This window comes from Stegostoma tigrinum, chromosome 19 (assembly GCF_030684315.1).
Source record: "Stegostoma tigrinum isolate sSteTig4 chromosome 19, sSteTig4.hap1, whole genome shotgun sequence".
NCBI classification, from domain to species: Eukaryota; Metazoa; Chordata; class Chondrichthyes; order Orectolobiformes; family Stegostomatidae; genus Stegostoma; species Stegostoma tigrinum.
In genome coordinates this window covers 27,793,131-27,810,412 of record NC_081372.1, presented here as the reverse complement: position 1 = coordinate 27,810,412, position 17,282 = coordinate 27,793,131, and the positions used below count along the sequence as shown (strand labels likewise).

Sequence of the window (17,282 nt, the reverse complement as noted above, 5' to 3'; positions counted from 1 at the left end):
CACCAAGTTCTGATGGAGGCTGATGTTAGCACGGCTGCTTTGTTGATTGCAGGACCAGTCTTTTTCAAAATTCACTCTGAACTCCAACCATTAAGTTTGCACAAGACCTCAGCCAGGTTGAGAGCATATACCATGAAACCCCTACAAATTAAGAGTACAACTTTTGTTCTAGTCTCTTATAAGATGCAGCTGTTTCAGTGAAAGACTCTGGGCCAAATTTGATGGGGTGAAATTGGTTGAGAAAGATCCAACTTGATTGGCTCAACATTTTTCAATTAGAAAGTGGCTGCCTGAGTGGAATCCTAATTAAATACTAGGACATTTTTCAGGAAGGTCTACGGAATATCAAAGGGGCCAAGGCCCTTGTTGACAAAGAAGCAATCCCATGACTCTGCAAGGTCCACCCAGTGCTTGTTGCCTTATCTGCAAAAATAAAGGCAGAAATCAAGAAGGTGGAAAATGGAGGAATCATGAAATCAGTCCAGTTTGCAGAATGGGCAGCGCCAATCCGAACTGATTGTGAAGTCCAATGGGTTTGTTCTCCTTTATAGCGATTTCAAACAGTGAATTGCTTTTAGTATTGAAGAAAGCTTTGAGAATGAGATGGGCACAACACATGTTGTAGTCTTGATGTCATAACCACCTGAAGGTGAGTGTTGGCTGAGATGGTGTGAACACAAGACAAGGGCTACAGTCCAATACATGCTGTCTGTATCCAAGGCAGAATCAGAGGATTGGACCAGGTACGAAAACGGCCCAGGAGGAGCTACAGCCAAAAGAACAGGTCTGTGTCCCAGGAATTACAGGAAGAGGGATTTTGGAACGAGATCAGACAAGTGGATCTCATTGAGAGAATTGTCAGTTTGGGGCTGTTAATCTGGTCCAATCAGGAACCCCTGGCTGACATAAAAAGGAATGTCATGGGTTCTATTCATTTCAGGAGCCAGCTCAAAGCTAGCTGCATCAGTTTTGTACATGATGCACATGTAAATAAATAGTGCCTTGGTGACAGAATACTGGCCTTCATTGAGTTACTTCATTACTGTCATAGCCGGCCCCTCTGTCTGTAACATTAACCCTTTGAGACACTTATGCCACAGGTAGTACACTGGCCTCTATTATAAGCTCCATGTAGCACACATTAGGTTCATCACATTTTGAAATCATGCACAATTTCTCTGTCACATTTCAGCTGATTGAGCAAATTTTAAAGCTAATTAGATAACAAAAGGCAAATAATCTGCTAGGGGAAAAAGACAAACCAACCAATATTTACCAAGCAGAAATGAAAACTACCCTTAGTGAAGTTAAGACGCTTAAAATGAAAAATTAACGGATACCAGTTGGCATGAATTAATAGCATCAGTGGGATGTTTTCAAATATTTTCAATGTCATTTCAGTTGCTATTTTATTTTGCTAATGAGTACTAGAAAGAAACTTTGTTACTTATTGTTACATAACAAAGGAGGTTTGAATTTGTTTCAATACTGTGAATTCCAGGACACGCCAATTCCAACTCGCAGCTATTGTTTTCTAGTTCTTATCCTCCCTCTGACGGATTTCAGATCAAATTAAACAGATATTCAGCATTACTACATGGGAAATTATGTTATTTTAATGGAATGAAAATTGAGCAGCGTGGGCAACGGGAAGACACAAAGGTGATAATTCTCTAACACTCAACTGCCCCATTTACTCTCCATCATGAAACAGTATGAATTCTAACTCACGTTTAACTCATGTTAGTGCAAACTACAAGGTCTAAAATCAAAGAACGCTTTGCATGGGATTTCTTGGCTTGAAAATGTATAGCAACAACATTAAATAACATTGAGTCTGTTGCTTTACTGATTATTATTCAGCTTTTCAGCAAAACCACTGCTGAACAATTATTTATTTTGTTGACCAGGAATTTCAGATATCAGGAACGGTTACAATTATTAAAACATAAAATGATCCAAACCCATTGACCAACTCTTTGAAATATTAATATATACCTACAAATTTACAATTATTACTATTATTCTGAATGCAGAACTCTTTGTGTATTTTGTTCTGTGGGGTAATGACCTTCACACCACAAAGATAATATTGAGGCTTGGGAACAATTTAAATTCAAAAGGCTGGCACAAGGAAGTACAAATATAAAGGAAGGCATGAAAAGTTGGATTTATTTTATTGCATCAATGATACTAGCAGTATTATGAACAATAAAAGAAGTATTTCAAATTTGGAAAGGTAGGACAATATTGACACAAGTATTTTGAGTAGTTCTCAGATCAAGTTCAAATCATTAATGGAAAGTTAAATATAGGAGATTTAGAACTGAGAACTTGTGAAATTCTGGATGTGAGTTTGCTCGCTGAGTTGGAAGGCTAGTTTTCAGACGTTTCATCACTTTTTTTCATTTGAAAAAATATACCTTATTCATAGAATGTACAAAAAATAAAACATTTATACACCTACCCAGTCATGCAAGCCGCTCCGGGTTACCCGGGGGTACGTACACCAACTAAAGGAAAAAACAAAGCAAAGAAAACACCCCGGCAGCCGGCACCCCGCACAGTCCCCGTTGGACCCTGACCAGTTGGGGAAGGCGCCAGCTGGGCCCAGTTACCAGATAGGGCCCTTGTTTCTATTCTGGACGAGGGGTTTCATACGGTGGCCTTTCCCCACCGCGCCTTGGCGACGGCTGCCCCAAGCTTTATCGCGTCCCTCAGCACGTAGTCCTGGACCTTGGAGTGCGCCAGTCTGCAACACTCGGTCGGGTCAGTTCTTTCAGCTGGCAGACAAGCACGTTGCGGGCAGACCAAAGAGCATCTTTCACCGCATTGATGGTCCTCCAGGCACAGTTGATGTTGGTCTCAGTGTGTGTCCCGGGAAACAGCCCATAGAGCACAGAGTCGCCGTCACAGAGCTGCTCGGGACGAACCTCGACAAATACCACTGCATCCTCCTCCAGACCTCCTGCACATAGGCACACTCCAGAAGGAGGTGATAGACAGTCTCGTTCCCCCCCGCAGCCGCCTTGAGGGCGGCGTGCGGTGGCGCAGAGATTCCGGGCGTGCATAAAGGATCTAACTGGCAGAGCCCCTCTCACTGCCAGCCAAGCAACGTCCTTGTGCTTGTTTGAAAGTTCTGGCGATGAGGCATTCTCCCAAATGACTTTGGCAGCCTGCTTGGGGAACCACACGACAGGATCCGCCCTCTCCTTTTCCCAAAGGGTCTCGAGAATACTACGTGCTGACCACTGCCTGATGGCCTTGTGGTCAAAGGTGTTTCCCTTCAAAAACCTCTCCACGAAAGACAGGTGGTACGGGATGGTCCAACTACTCGGAGCGTTCCACAGCGACAAGGCCAGGCACATCCTCCGCAACACCAGGGACAGGTAGAACCTCAGTAAGTAGTGACACTTGGTGTTTGCGTACTGAGGATCTACGCACAGCTTGATGCAGCCGCACACAAAGATAGCCATCAGGGCGAGGGTGGCAATCGATATGTCCTTTCCCCCATTTTCCAGGTCTTTGTACATGGTGTCCCTGCGGACCCAGTCCATCCTCGACCCCCAAATGAAGTGGAAGATGGCCCTGGTGACCGCAGCGGTGCAGGTCCAGGGAATAGGCCAGGCCTGCACCACATACAACAGTACCGAAAGCCCCTCGCACCTGACAACCAGGTTCTTACCCGCGATGGAGAGGGACCGGAGCGTCCACCTGCCCAGCTTCTGCTTCACAGTTTGGTGATACGCTCCTCCCAAGTCTTAGTGCATGCCCCAGCTCCACCGAACCAAACACCCAGCACCTTCAGGTAGTCTGTCCTGACGGTGAAGGGGATGAAGGAGCAGTCGTCCCAGTTCCCAAAGAACATGGCCTCACTCTTACCCCTATTGACTTTGGCACCCAAGGCCAGTTCAAACTGGCCACAGATGTCCAACAGCCTACTCACTGACCGACGATCAGTGCAGAAGACGGCGACATCATCCATGTGCAGGGAGGTCTTGACCTGAAGGCTTCCGCTGCCTGGGATAGTCACGCCCTTCAGGCTCACGTCTTTCCTGATGGATGCGGCGAAGGGCTCCACACAGCACACGAACAAGGCAGGAGAGAGCGGGCAGCCCTGCCTGACTCCAGATCTGACAGGAAAACTGTCTGATTCCCACCCGTTGGTCAAGGCTGCGCTAACAATGTTGGTGTAGCGCAGCTGGATCCAATTGCGGATGCCCTCCCCGAACCCCAATTTGGAGAGGACGTCCCTCATGTAAGTATGAGAGACCCTGTCGAAGGCCTTCTCCTGATCCAGGCTGATGAGGCAGGTGTCCACCTGCCTGTCCTGCACGTAGGTGATCGTATCCCTGATGAGCGCGAGGCTCTCAGCAATCTTCCTGCCTGGCACAACACAGGTTTGGTCGGGGTGAATCACCGACTCCAGGACAGACCTGACTCGGTTGGCTATGACCTTGGCCAGGATTTTGTAGTCCACGTTCAATAGTGAAATCGGACGCCAATTCTTAATTTCTTCCCTCTCCCCCTTCCTCTTGTAAATGAGGGTGATGATGCCCTTCCACATGGACTTGCACATTTCCCCTGCCTGAAGCGCACTATCGTACACCTCCAGCAGGTCCTGGCCGACCAGGTCCCACAGAGTGGAATACAGCTTGACTGATAAGCCGTCGCTCCCGGGAGTCTTATTCCTCTCAAAGGACTTGAGGGCTCTGGTTAGGTCGTCCAGGGATATCAGCCAGTCCAGCCACTCCCTCATGCCGTCGTCTAAGACCTCCGTGATAGACGACAGGAACGACTCGGAGACCGTGTTGTCCGTGGGCTTCGCATCGTACAGTCCGGCATAGAAGGATCTGCTGATCCTCAAAATGTCAGGCCGAGACAACGTCACCGAGCCTCGTCCTCCTTCAGCCGGCTAAACACAGCGCTCTCTTTGTGCACCTTCTGAAAGAAGAAACGCAAGCACGTCTCGTCCTGCTCCACAGAGCAGACCCTGGACAGGGAGATTATCCTGGAGGTCTCCGCTGCGAAGAGCAAGGCTTGCTGGCCCCTCACCTCGCAGAGGGCCTCTGTGACATTGATCCCATCGACTGCAGAAGGAGCAGGTTCTGCATCCCTTTCTGGAGTCGCAACAGCTTTCCCCGCCTCTCTCTCTCACTCCTTCCGAACACCCTTGAGGACAAAGAACCTCTTGATGTTCTCCTTCACCGTCTCCCACCAGTCGCATGGAGACTCAAAGAGGAGTTTCACGGTTCTCCAACCGGCGTACTCCCTCTTAAGCTCCTCGATGTTCTCTGGGGTCAACAGAGTCGTGTTGAGCTTCCACGACCCCTTGCCGGCCGGCTGGTCGTCCTGTAAGTGACAGTCGGCCAGCAGGAGGCATTGGTTAGAGAAGAACACCGGCTCAACGCTGGTGGACCTGACCGAGAACACCCGTGACACAAACAGGAAGTCTATCCTTGAGTGGATAGACCCGTCTGACCACGATCAGGTGTATCTCCGCTGCGCTCCGTGTGCAGGGGTGCTGAAGACGTCGAGCAGCTTGGCGTCCTTCACCGTGCCCATCAGGAATCTGGACATGACGTCCAGTTGACTCCCCCCACCCGCTGTCCCTACGCCGGATCTTCCATCTGCATCGATGATGCAGTTGAAGTCTCTGCCTAGGATGACCGGCCTGGACGTAGCCAGCAGGGGTGGAAGCCACTGCAGGATGGCCAATCGCTCACTCCGTACCGCTGGACGTACACATTGATCAGCCTCAGGGGAGCGTTCCTGTAGGTGACATCAGGCACTAGGAGGCACACCCCCCCACCAACTCCTGAACTTGAGAGATGGTAAAGTTGCACCCCCGCAGCAGAATAGCCAGGCCCGTGGAGTGACAGTCATTAGCCCCCGACAGATCGAAGGCCCTCAGGTCCAGGCACCGGACCATTTCCTGTACCTGCTGAGGTGCGGAATCCCGCATTCCTGCAGAAACAGGAGGTCCGCCTTGACGGTGGTCAGGTAAGCCAACGTGGACACACATCTTGCGGTGGACTTGACGCTGCGCACATTAATGCTTGCAACTCGTACCCCCATTGTGGGTAGTGACCGCAGTACCCTCCCGAAGTCCAAGGTCCAGCCCCTCCATCTGTCCCTTCATGCCCATTGCCCAGGCTAACTGCTGGACGCTCTCCGGGCTCAGGAAACCGTCCGTGCTGCCTTCCGGGTGGCATCCCCCCCATCAGGGGTGTGGAGGCAGGAGAGTCCGGCTCTGGGTCAGGTTGGGGGCACGTTGTTTCCTGCTTCCCTCCTGCAGGGCCCCAGCGGCAGGGGCTGGGTGTCAGAGGGAACCTCAGGACACCTCCCATCTCCTGGAAGTGGGATGCTGCTTTGGGTGGGCCTCCTCCGAATCCCCCTCATCAGAGGAGCTCTTCTATCCCCCCTGTAGGTGCCTCTTCCCACCTGATGGTTGAGGAGCTGGGGCCCTCCGGCGCGCCTTCCTCCTCGCCTTCTGGACCATCGTCCACTCCCCTGGGTCACCTGTCGTCTCCTCCATCGACTCCGGGTTGTTGGGGTGGGGGGTGGGGGGGTGGTGTGGTGGGAGCGGAGCCTGGAGGGGCGCTTTGCTGGTCTCGGGTCCATCCTGTGGGCCTGGTCCCTCCTGCACGACCTGGCCCTCCTGCACACTAGGGGAGTCCTTGCTGGGCCCTGGTGCCTTCCTCTCCTCTGGGGAGGCTTGCCCCACATTGCCCCTGCCAGCGGCCTGGGTGTACGTGGTCCCCCGCCGCAGGCATGCCGTGTAGATGTGGCCCACTTCCCCGCAAAGGTTGCAGCTTTTCTCTTGTGGGCAATCCTTTGCAAGGTGTCCCTCCTCCCTGCAGTTCCTGCAGATGGTGGCTTTGCAGTCGGCCACCATGTGACCTGACCTACCACAAGCATGGCAGACTTTGGGTTGCCCTGCGTAGGTCAGGTAGCCCTTGCTCCCGCCGATCGCAAAGCTGGATGGTGGGTGTATGATGTTCCCGTCCGCGACCATCCTCAGCATCACCTTGACCTGCCTCTTACTGGTCCAGATCCCAAAGGGGTCCATTATGTTGGTTAGGTCCCCTTCCACCTTCACATAACTTCCAAGGAAGGTCAGGTCATCAGCCGCTGGCACATGCAGGTTGTACATGTGTACAGTAACCATACGGCTCCTCTGCACTGGCATCATGAACAGCGGGACGGCTGTCAGTACAGAGAGGGGGCCCTCACCTCCTTTCTCCTTGAAAACCTCCAGGAAGCGCTCGCAAAGCTTGGCACTCCTGAAGGTTACATCGTAGAAACCTCCTGCAGGCAGTGAATGTCCGCAGCAGCGAACCCACAACAGTCCAATAGGACCCTCTTCACGAAGAAGGTGCGGTCCACAGGTGCACCTTCATCCACGTTCTTCACGGAAACGCGGATGGTGTTCCGGACCCCCGACCCGGGGCACGAGCACTCGCCGCAGCCATCGTTGCAGGTTGGCTGCTCCCCTGAACCAGCGTTAGGCTGAAGCCAGCATTAAGATCCATCAGTTGCAATGGTGCACAGCCAACCCGACGTCTTCCTTCCACCTCCAACACAGTCGCGCTCTCCTCTTCTCGGTCCACAAAAGAGTGGGTCTTTATTTTGTTCCGGATGTAAGCTGGTTCACTGAGCTGGAAGGTTCGTTCCCAGAGAATCCATCACCATTCTCGGTAACATCAATGAGCCTCCAGTGAAGCGCTGGTGTTATGTCCCGCTTTCTATTTATGTGTTTAGGTTTCCTTGGGTTGGTGATGTCATTTCCTGCATTGGTGATGTCATTTCCTGTTCTTTTTCTCAAAGGATGGTAGATAGGCTCCAAATCAATGTGTTTGTTGATGGAGTTCCGGTTGGAATGCCATGCTTCTAGGAATTCTCGTGTGTGACTCTGCTTGGCTTGTCCTAGGATGGATGTGTTGTCTCAATCAAAGTGGTGTCCTTCCTCATCTATATGTAAGGATACGAGTGATAGTGGGTCATGTCGTTTTGTGGCTAGTTGATGTTCATGTATCCTGGCGGCTAGCTTTCTGCCTGTTTGTCCAATGTAGTGTTTGTCACAATTCTTGCAAGGTCATCTACAAAATACCTTGCAAGAATTGTGACAAACACTACATTGGACAAACAGGCAGAAAGCTCGCCACCAGGATACATGAACATCAACTAGCCACAAAACGACATGACCCACTATCACTCGTATCCTTACATATAGATGAGGAAGGACACCACTTTGATTGAGACAACACATCCATCCTAGGACAAGCCAAGCAGAGTCACACACGAGAATTCCTAGAAGCATGGCATTCCAACCGGAACTCCATCAACAAACACATTGATTTGGAGCCTATCTACCATCCTTTGAGAAAAAGAACAGGAAATGACATCACCAATGCAGGAAATGACATCACCAACCCAAGGAAACCTAAACAGATAAATAAAAAGTGGCACATAACACCAGCGCTTCATCGGAGGCTCACTGATGATGTTACCTAGAATGGTGACGAAACGTCTGAAAACTAACCTTCCAGCTCAGCGAGCAAACTCACATCCACAATAGCTACAAAGTTAACCACCATCCCAGACCCCACCTCCACTTTACACGAGATGGGGTTATACAGGGTTTAAATGAAAAGATGAAGAATGCCGCCCTAGCCTTTAAGTAAGGTCTAATTACAGTTTTGTATAACTGCAGCATAACATCTACATCCATATGTCCCAATCCTTTAGATGCTGAAGGCCAGCATCCCATTAGTCTCAAAAACAGAAGCTGCTGGAAAAGATCAGCAGGCCTGGCAGCATCTGTGAAGGAGAAAACCGAGTTAGTGTTTTGGGTCCGGTGACCCATCATCAGAACTGATGGTGGCTCGGAAAGCATCCGTTTATGTGCAGAAAATAGGGAGGTGGGTGGAGTAGGAAGTAAACGATAGGATAAAGCCAAAAGAGAGAGAAAGACAGTCGGACAGACAAAGGAGTTGTTAACGATCAGGCTAGGGGGAGGGTGAATAGTTGTTAATGGGGACTGATAGTGACTAACAACAGGGAGTGTGTAATGGCAGGCTACGTGATAACAAGCCCTGGTGTGTGGGGTGGGGGGCTGAGCTATGGGAGAGTTTGGACCCTAAAATTATTGAACTCAATATTGAGCGTGGAAGGCTGTAGGGTCTCCAAGCGGAAAATGAGGTGTTGTTCCTCCAGCTTGCATTAGGCTTCGCTGGAGCACTGCAGCAAGCCAGAGACAAAGATATTGGCCAGGGAGCAGGGCAGTATGTTGAAGTGGCAGGCAACATTTAGTTCAGGGTCTCTTTTGCGAGCAGAATGTAAATATTCTGCAAAGTGGTCACCCTGTCTACGCTTCGTTTCCCCAATGTAGAAGAGGCCACATTGTGAGCAGTGAATGCAGTAGACTAGATTCTGGGAAGTGCAAGTAAAGTGTTGCTTCACCTGGAAGGTATGTTTGGGCACTTGGATACCGGGAAGGGAGGAGGTAAATGGACAGGTATTGCACCTTTGCTGGTTCCAAGGGAAGGAGCCATAGGTCTGTGGGGAGTTGTTGGGGGTGAAGTAAGCGTGGGCCATGGTGTCCCGGAGGGAACAGTCCCTGCGGAAGTGGACCAGGGAGGGGAGGGGAATATGTTTCTGGTGGTGGCGGAAATGGCATCTGATGATCTTCTGGATGTGGATGCTGGTGGGATGGTAGGTGAGGATAAGGAAAACCCTATTGCTGTTGCAGGAGGGAAGAGAAGGGGTGAGGGTGGAAGTGCGGGAGATGGGTCGGAGCTGGTTGAGGGGCTTGTCGACAACGGAGCTGGGGAATCCTGGTTGAGGAAGAATGTGGACATTTCGGAGGCTCCCTTGTCAAAGTTGAACATATGAACATATGTGACAGAGACAAGGAACTAAGAGAATGAGATGGAGTCTTTACAGGAAGTGGGATGTGAGGATGTATCGTCCTGGTAGCTGAGAGAGTCAGTGGGTTTGTAGTGGATGTTAGTGGCCAGTCTATCCCCAGAAATGGAAACAGAAATGTCAAGGAAAGGAAAGGAGGTGTCAGAGATAGACCAGGTGAAACTGAGGGCAGGGGGGAAATTGGAGGTGAAATTGATGAAGTTTTCCAATTCCAGACAAGAGACAGAAGCAAAATCAACTCTGTTTTCTCCTTCTAGATGCTGCCAGATCTGCTGAGCTTTCCCAGAAATTCCGGTTTTTGTTCCTGATTTAAGGCATCCACAGTTTTTTCAGTTTTCATCCCATTAGTCTCTTTGACTATTTTCTGCACATGTTTGTGACATTTTAAAGGGATGAGGTCTATTATCAGAGCTTCCCAGCTCACCAACGACAGTCTCTGCCTCATGCCATTAAAGCCTGCCTTGCTTAAATTGAAAATTTTAGCATCCGACCTTTGCTTGCCTTTTATGAACGCTATATGAAACTCAGATGAGCTATGATTACTATTTGACAAACGCTCATAAACAACCAGCTCATTACTGATTCAATATTGGTTGTGTCCCTTTTGCATCGAAGACATATTGCTGTAGGAGACTATCCTGATACACTCTAGAAATTCACAACTTTTCTGGCAAGTGCTCATTTTGCTCATCTGGTCTATGTTAAGATTAAAACCCTTAATTAACACTATGCTGTCTTTGCTCCTGTTTGCTATTTTCAGCATTTATACAGACTAGCACTTCTGAGCTGCTGCCTGGCGGTCTACGTATGACATCTATCATGGTTTTGGTTCCTTTATCATTCACTGACAAGATCTCCACTGGGTGCTTTCTTCTCAGCGCCTCTTCCGTTTGTAATTAGTAATGCTACTCCACCCTGCTTTTCCTTCAGTAAACCCTATAATCTTAATTGGCTGTTGTGTACAAAATGGATTTTGAAAAATGATAAATCTGCCATTAAAATCTGCAGGACTTCCAAATCCTCAACTTTGAAGAGGCTGCAACAGTGTACAGTTCCAATTTTTACTCTTAGCAAGAATCAGGCAGATAGATGAGCATGGAGGGCTGACATGACCTCATCAGTGTGAGTCCCTGGAGACTTCAATTTAGAGACCAGTTTCCTGTCTCAGTCTGATGGGATAGGTGAACCAATGTTGGACAAATGCTAGCCTGTGCTCTCTGAAAAGTCAATCAGAGGTACATGCTGGAGTGTTAAATTTTCTTTGTGGGGCCTGCAGTAGTGTTCCTGCGCTTCCTAGTCCAACAGAAGCAGAAAAAGTGAAAGATATTTATTGTACTGATTTTCATGCTCTGACTCCGAAGGCACAATTCTTTTCTTTTAATCACTGACTCAAGCCAATGGTTAAAACAGCTTTTGACCTCTGATGATATCGTGGACACTCAGTCTATTTACTGAAGAGGTACTGTGTCTTCCACTGTCATTAGCAATCTCTCGGCTCCTGGCTATAGTGCTAACTGGCATCTAAATGTGACTTTCGTAGCATATCAACTTCAGCAAAAGGGCAGAAAGTAGACATGGTTTTCTTTCACCTCTGAAAAGCTTGCAACATGAAGAATCAAACTACCCTTTCTGGGGGCTGCAACAATATGAGCACCTTGCAAAATTCACAAACATTTCTTTCTCATTACAAAATGTAAATATAATTGTACAATAATTAAGCAATATATAATTATACAAATGTCTCAAACATATATAGTACGCCCTCCTTATGAAAGCCAGCATTAAAACAGGGCAGTGACACTGCAGCAAAATTATTATCAACAGTGCAAACTGGAATATGTATGATTTCCCCCTGATGTGATAACAAATTATTGTACTGATCAATCTCAGCCAACGGAAAGTCATTGCCAAGGCAACAAGCACTTCTGTAACAATGTGGTAGTGTTCTTGCAATCCATTAGTATTATGCTCACTCTGGGAAGGAATTATAACAATGGTTGACATGCTCACTGAGGCTCAAACAGCATGGGATTTACCTGGATTACCAAGAAGACCGAAGCGTTCTACAAATCCACACCAACGCCTTCAATGACATCCTTAGTAAAGGTTTGGAAACAATCTCTCATTTTGCATATTTTAGAAGCTGTTCCAAAAGATCTGACATTATTGAAGAGTTATAACAAATTCAATGTGCTAGTTCAGCCTTATTGAGTTTTGATAACTGTAAAATCAGACCTTAATCTGTACCAAGGTAACATTGTCAATCTATGTCAGAAGGACCTTGTGAATCAAATGGAAGAACAAACTAACAAGCATGACCATCCTCTAAGTTATGCCAAGTTACAGAGACATGGTAATCACATGTCACCTTTGCTGATCAGGACAGGTGACGTGATTGCTTGACACAAGGCTGTCCAAGCAGGTGAGCCATTTAAAGTTACACCCAGGAACTTGTTCACATGGGGGCCAAAGGAAACCTTTCAAAGGCTCAGACCCTGCATGAAGATTTGCTCTATTAACATGCATTCATGGGAAGCAGATGCCCAATCATGATCAAAATGGCAATTTATCCATCCAAAATGGTGTCAAGTCCTTCCATCATCAAGAACAGCCACTGAGAGAAAAGAGTAAGAGAAACTGAAGTCCTAGTAAAGTTGGGGAGAGTGGTGTGATGGGCTGGTTGGGGGGAGAGGGTGCACTACGTGCAGCATGCCTTGGCAGAGTATCTAATGTGAAAAGAAGACTCCTGAGGGAGACGCCACATATCCTCACTTAATCCTGCCCATGGCCTGAGTAGGATGACTTGCTCCACAACTGAAATCCTCCTACTAGTCTCAAAGTTGAGGCTCGGCAGGAAATGGTTTTTAAGTGATCAATATTTGCCTACTGAAGGGGCACAATTGGAATGGGAGTGGATAGCTACTGCAGGCCTCACCCAGTGAAATCGCAGACAGTTAAAGGGTGGGTAGGAGGACAGAGGGAAGGCCACCTTAAGAATTTTTTTTTAACACTGCCCACCCCTACCCCAACAAGTTAAACCACAAATTGCGGAGCCTTTAACATCTCTTGCTGGAGTGGAAAATAATCCCATCGTATCCAAGCTCACCACTGCCAACTGAGCTAAGGTTGACCAGAGAAGATGCACCACATCAGTCAGTATCTAGAAAAGAAGGTTAGTATTGAGTACAACTCAATTTATCCAAACAGAAGTTGTCATTTGTTACATTTAAGCTGCTAACATTTCTTTCTCATGTACATAATGATTGAGTTTCAGCATTTTCTGCTTTTGCTTCTGCTTGTTCCAGTGACTTTGGTCTCAATGTTGCATTTAAAGCCACTGGCCAGTTTCAAATGTTTTGATGTTAGTGAGAAAAAATTCTTTACTATATTGGGTCAAAAGACTTCTTGCCATTCAGAGACACAAGTTAGGTGTTGAAGTATATATTTTACAACTAATCGTCTGGACTAACGTCACTGAAATTATGATGCAGAAGTCTATTTAACTCACTGCTATTGTGCTGAAATTGATAGGTGTTTTTTTTTCTCAAGAATTTCCTTGCCTTTTAGTTTTGAATATTGCTATGTATCACCATGATTGTGGCAATGTTTGAAAGCCGCTGAAAGAAAATTGGGTGACATCATTGCATCAATGTCAGGTATGCAATTTGAATTGTTTCAGTCCCATGTTGGCTGTATTTGATGTTTATGTATAATAACAACTAATCTTTCTGTCTAATATTAATTGAAATAAAAGTTCTAAAACATAGATGTGTTAAGCATTTGAGTTACAACTTGTTACAACCAACCCACATATACTGCTGGTACAAATACAGATTAAGTTTCAATTATATTTTGTGTGTGTTTTTATGACTGTTTCCACCCCCCGCCATCGACCATCCCTAATTTTTTATCATCCAGTGCTAGGAGGAAGGAAATGAATCATTTTCTGTTAAAACGGATATATGAATCAGTCTTTAGTTTGTCTGTGTAGCATAGACAATGAAATATTGCAGCTATGAGGTTGGCTGATTCTGGTAGTGACTGGTTAGGTAGTTAGGCAGTGGTTTTGGAGGTTCTACTGATGAACTGAAAGGAGTTGGTCTAGTTTTCTGTTCAACAGCACCTTTGATTAACAACTTGCTTCCAGTAATCAGAGAGAGAGAGAGAGAGACTTTACATTATTTTCCTTCTTACTTTCAAGTGCAGAGATATCTAGTAGATATTTTCAGTTGTAGCCTTCAAAGCATATTCAAGCCCAGTAGCACTAGAACAGCAGACTAGCTCACACATAAAAGAAGTGCTGATTTTTTTAAAAACCCTAAGTCTTGTGCATTGCTGGTGGGGGAAAACACAGGAGAAACTTTCTGCTTTCTTATATCATGTCCACATTCGAGGGTTGTGGCTCACAGAAGATCATTTAGTGTGTTTTTTTTTGCATTGTATCTCTTCCTTTAGATTATTTCTCTGAAAATTCTTGACACCCTTTAAGGCAAGACATTCTATAGTTTCTCTCAAAACCAAGCATAATCAAAACAGGAATATTACAGTTAGTGAACTATATCCTTAACGATTAATAGCTTGTAAGACATTTTTCCAAACTAACAAACAACTTGTATACTTAAAAGTATGTCAGTTAGTAATTCTGGGATATGATCAGCTGTTATCAGCTTTGGGGCTTTTGACATCAGGGAGAAATCTCACTAAGCTTTCTTTCAACAGATTATAGAGGTTGGAGAGGTTGTCCTAGCAGCACACACTAACACAGTATTTGATATTGCTATAACCTTGCAGCACTGATTATAAACTTTCAGTATATTTTCCATTCAGCAGGCACTCATTCAAAACTTGCATGCAATATTGGTAGTGCATGTATGTTTCTGGCATTGATCTGACACATTTATAGCATTTGTATTAATTATATTTTTGTATTCATTCATTCATGGAATATGGATGTTGCTGTCTAGGCCAGTATTTATTGCCTGCCCCTACTTGCCCTTGAGAAATTGATGGTGAGTTGCCTTGAAACCTTGTAGTCCATACTGATAGTTCATGATGGTTGTGAGGGGTTGGCAAATATCAGATGCCAATGTCTAGGTAAAGGAGAGTCATGGATTGTGGATACTGCCCTGAAATGTTTTGTGTAGTGACCAACATGGAGGCTCTTTTTGACTCATGTTGAGAAGTTGCCAGGTACTCGCTCTGGCTTCCATGCTGAAAATTCTAAGCATCTAGTTTGCTCACGGCAAGTGGTAGCTTGGGAATCTGCATATTAATGAAGCCAAATGTGCAGTTAATAAAGTTGTTAGCAAGCAATAATTCCCCTAACTCACAATTCACTGATACTGCTTTTCTCCCTAAATAAAGTTTTTTCTCCTTTTATTCAGTTTGTTTTGAAATGGAAAGTTGCAGTATCATATTTTATAAAGAAGGCATCATATATTTTAATTAGGTACCATTTTAAAAAGATGGCTCCCAGGATTAGTGATGATGGCCTATTTTCTTTCACTTCAGCCAGAAAAACAAACAAGCTGTTTATACTGCATCATCCACAAAAGGAGCAATTCTGAATTCGATTAACCCTTTGACAGAAGAATGAGTCCTTTCAAAGATGTGAAACTGAAACATTGAAAGAAAAACACAGGACATGCCCCACCAACAGAGAATTCAAGCATACCTGACTTTATGAAACAATAACTCATCAAACCTAAACTTTTTTAGGTTTGAATGAGTGCCTGTGAGAAACTATTCTAAAACTGAACACTATGAAGAACTCAGACAGACAGCATCTAAGAAGATTCTCAACAAGGAGCAGAAATCAGCTTTGGATTGCTAAGCCGTAAGCTGCAATGCTGAAAGGGAAATAAGGGAGGCTTCACTCTCTCACAGAACCTGTTCTTTATCAGTCTGGAAGCAACCCCAAACTATACAACTGCAGAAGCATTTGAAGCTGAATTCTGACTTTAATTCAGGTTGCCTTTCTTTCTTATCAGCATCTTTTATTTGTACCTACTTTCAATCTTTGTTTCTGTATTTTAGCTAATAACTACATGCAATTAACTTTTGAACTTGTTTAATACTAATGCTATGCTGCTTGTTATTTTCAAAATGGAACACTCAGAAAACTAAAAGCAGGCTAAACAAGCTGTACAGATCCACAGTTCATGGGTCACTCTGTACAGATCGTAGCGTAGTCCCAACATGGAAAATAGTTGTCAGTAGCAATGCCAGTGCTGTTGTCTCCACCCCGAATACCTTTGAATTGAGTGGCTTTCTAAAGGGCAGCTACGAGTCAACCATATTACCATATCATCCAGAATTAAATGCATGCTAGGCAAAGCCTTTATTATAATCTTTATTAATAATAATGTTATTATTATTACTCATGATAGTTTCCGGCTTTCAGATTTTATCAAGTGAAAGTAAATTCCACCAGCTGCTATGGTAGTATTTGAGTCCATATCTACTAGTCTGACACCCTGGATCATTAGCACAAACATTATCACTAAACAATCTTCTCCTGCTATTTTACAATCTAACCATCCCAGTATGTGGCCTTACATGGACTCAGACTACTCAGAAAATTGGCAGGGTAGTCAGAATGCCTGATTTGTGGCCAGAATGGAAAGTCCAATGGCTCCAATTAACAGTTCAGCACTACTACCAAGAGTACAACTGAGGTTACCAGCCCATAATATTAGCTGGTCACTCTTTGATAGGATCCCGCTTTATGCCTAATACTTTTTATGATGCCACTGGTGCACTAAATAAAACAATTTTGTACAGGCTTAAAATTACGTTTTTTTTCCCTATAGGAGCGAATGCAATGTTGTAAATGATATTGTAAAAGCAGACTTTAGAATCAATTGCCTGCATCATGGCATTTTGCAATCTCCTACAAACATGACAAAAAAAATTGAAGAACTAAAATAGCACTTTACTCAGAGCACAAAGGTCTCTGATCAATAACAATTACACGTAGAAGCCCTTTTCTCTCTTGATTGTAGCATTTGGCAAATCAATGGCCTCGAAATAGCATAGAAAAGATTTTTAATGTTTTACTTAAGTAAAATAAACTATGCTGCTTCAGTCAGTTTTGAGAATGCTGATATAAAATTACCTTGACTCTGCTGACTATTTTGTGGTTATACAAGCACCAAAAGCCGGTCTCTTAATTTTTTTGAAGCAACTCGAACCCTTTCAATTTAAATAAAAACCAAAAGAACTGCGGACTGTAAATCAGGAACAAAAACAAAGTTTTCTGGAAAAGCTCAGTAGGTCTGGCAGCATCTGTGAAGGAAAAGACAGAGTTAACGTTTCGGATCTGATGACCTTTCCTCAGAACTCAGGAAGGA

General features: G+C 45.5%; 1 protein-coding gene across 2 annotated transcripts in view; it reads right to left on the bottom strand.

The window, feature by feature from the left end:
- The window catches only part of oprl1 (opiate receptor-like 1), a 218,830-nt gene that overhangs the window by 195,609 nt on the left and 5,939 nt on the right, over positions 1 to 17,282 (bottom strand). The gene's annotated exons all lie outside the window — the stretch shown is intronic.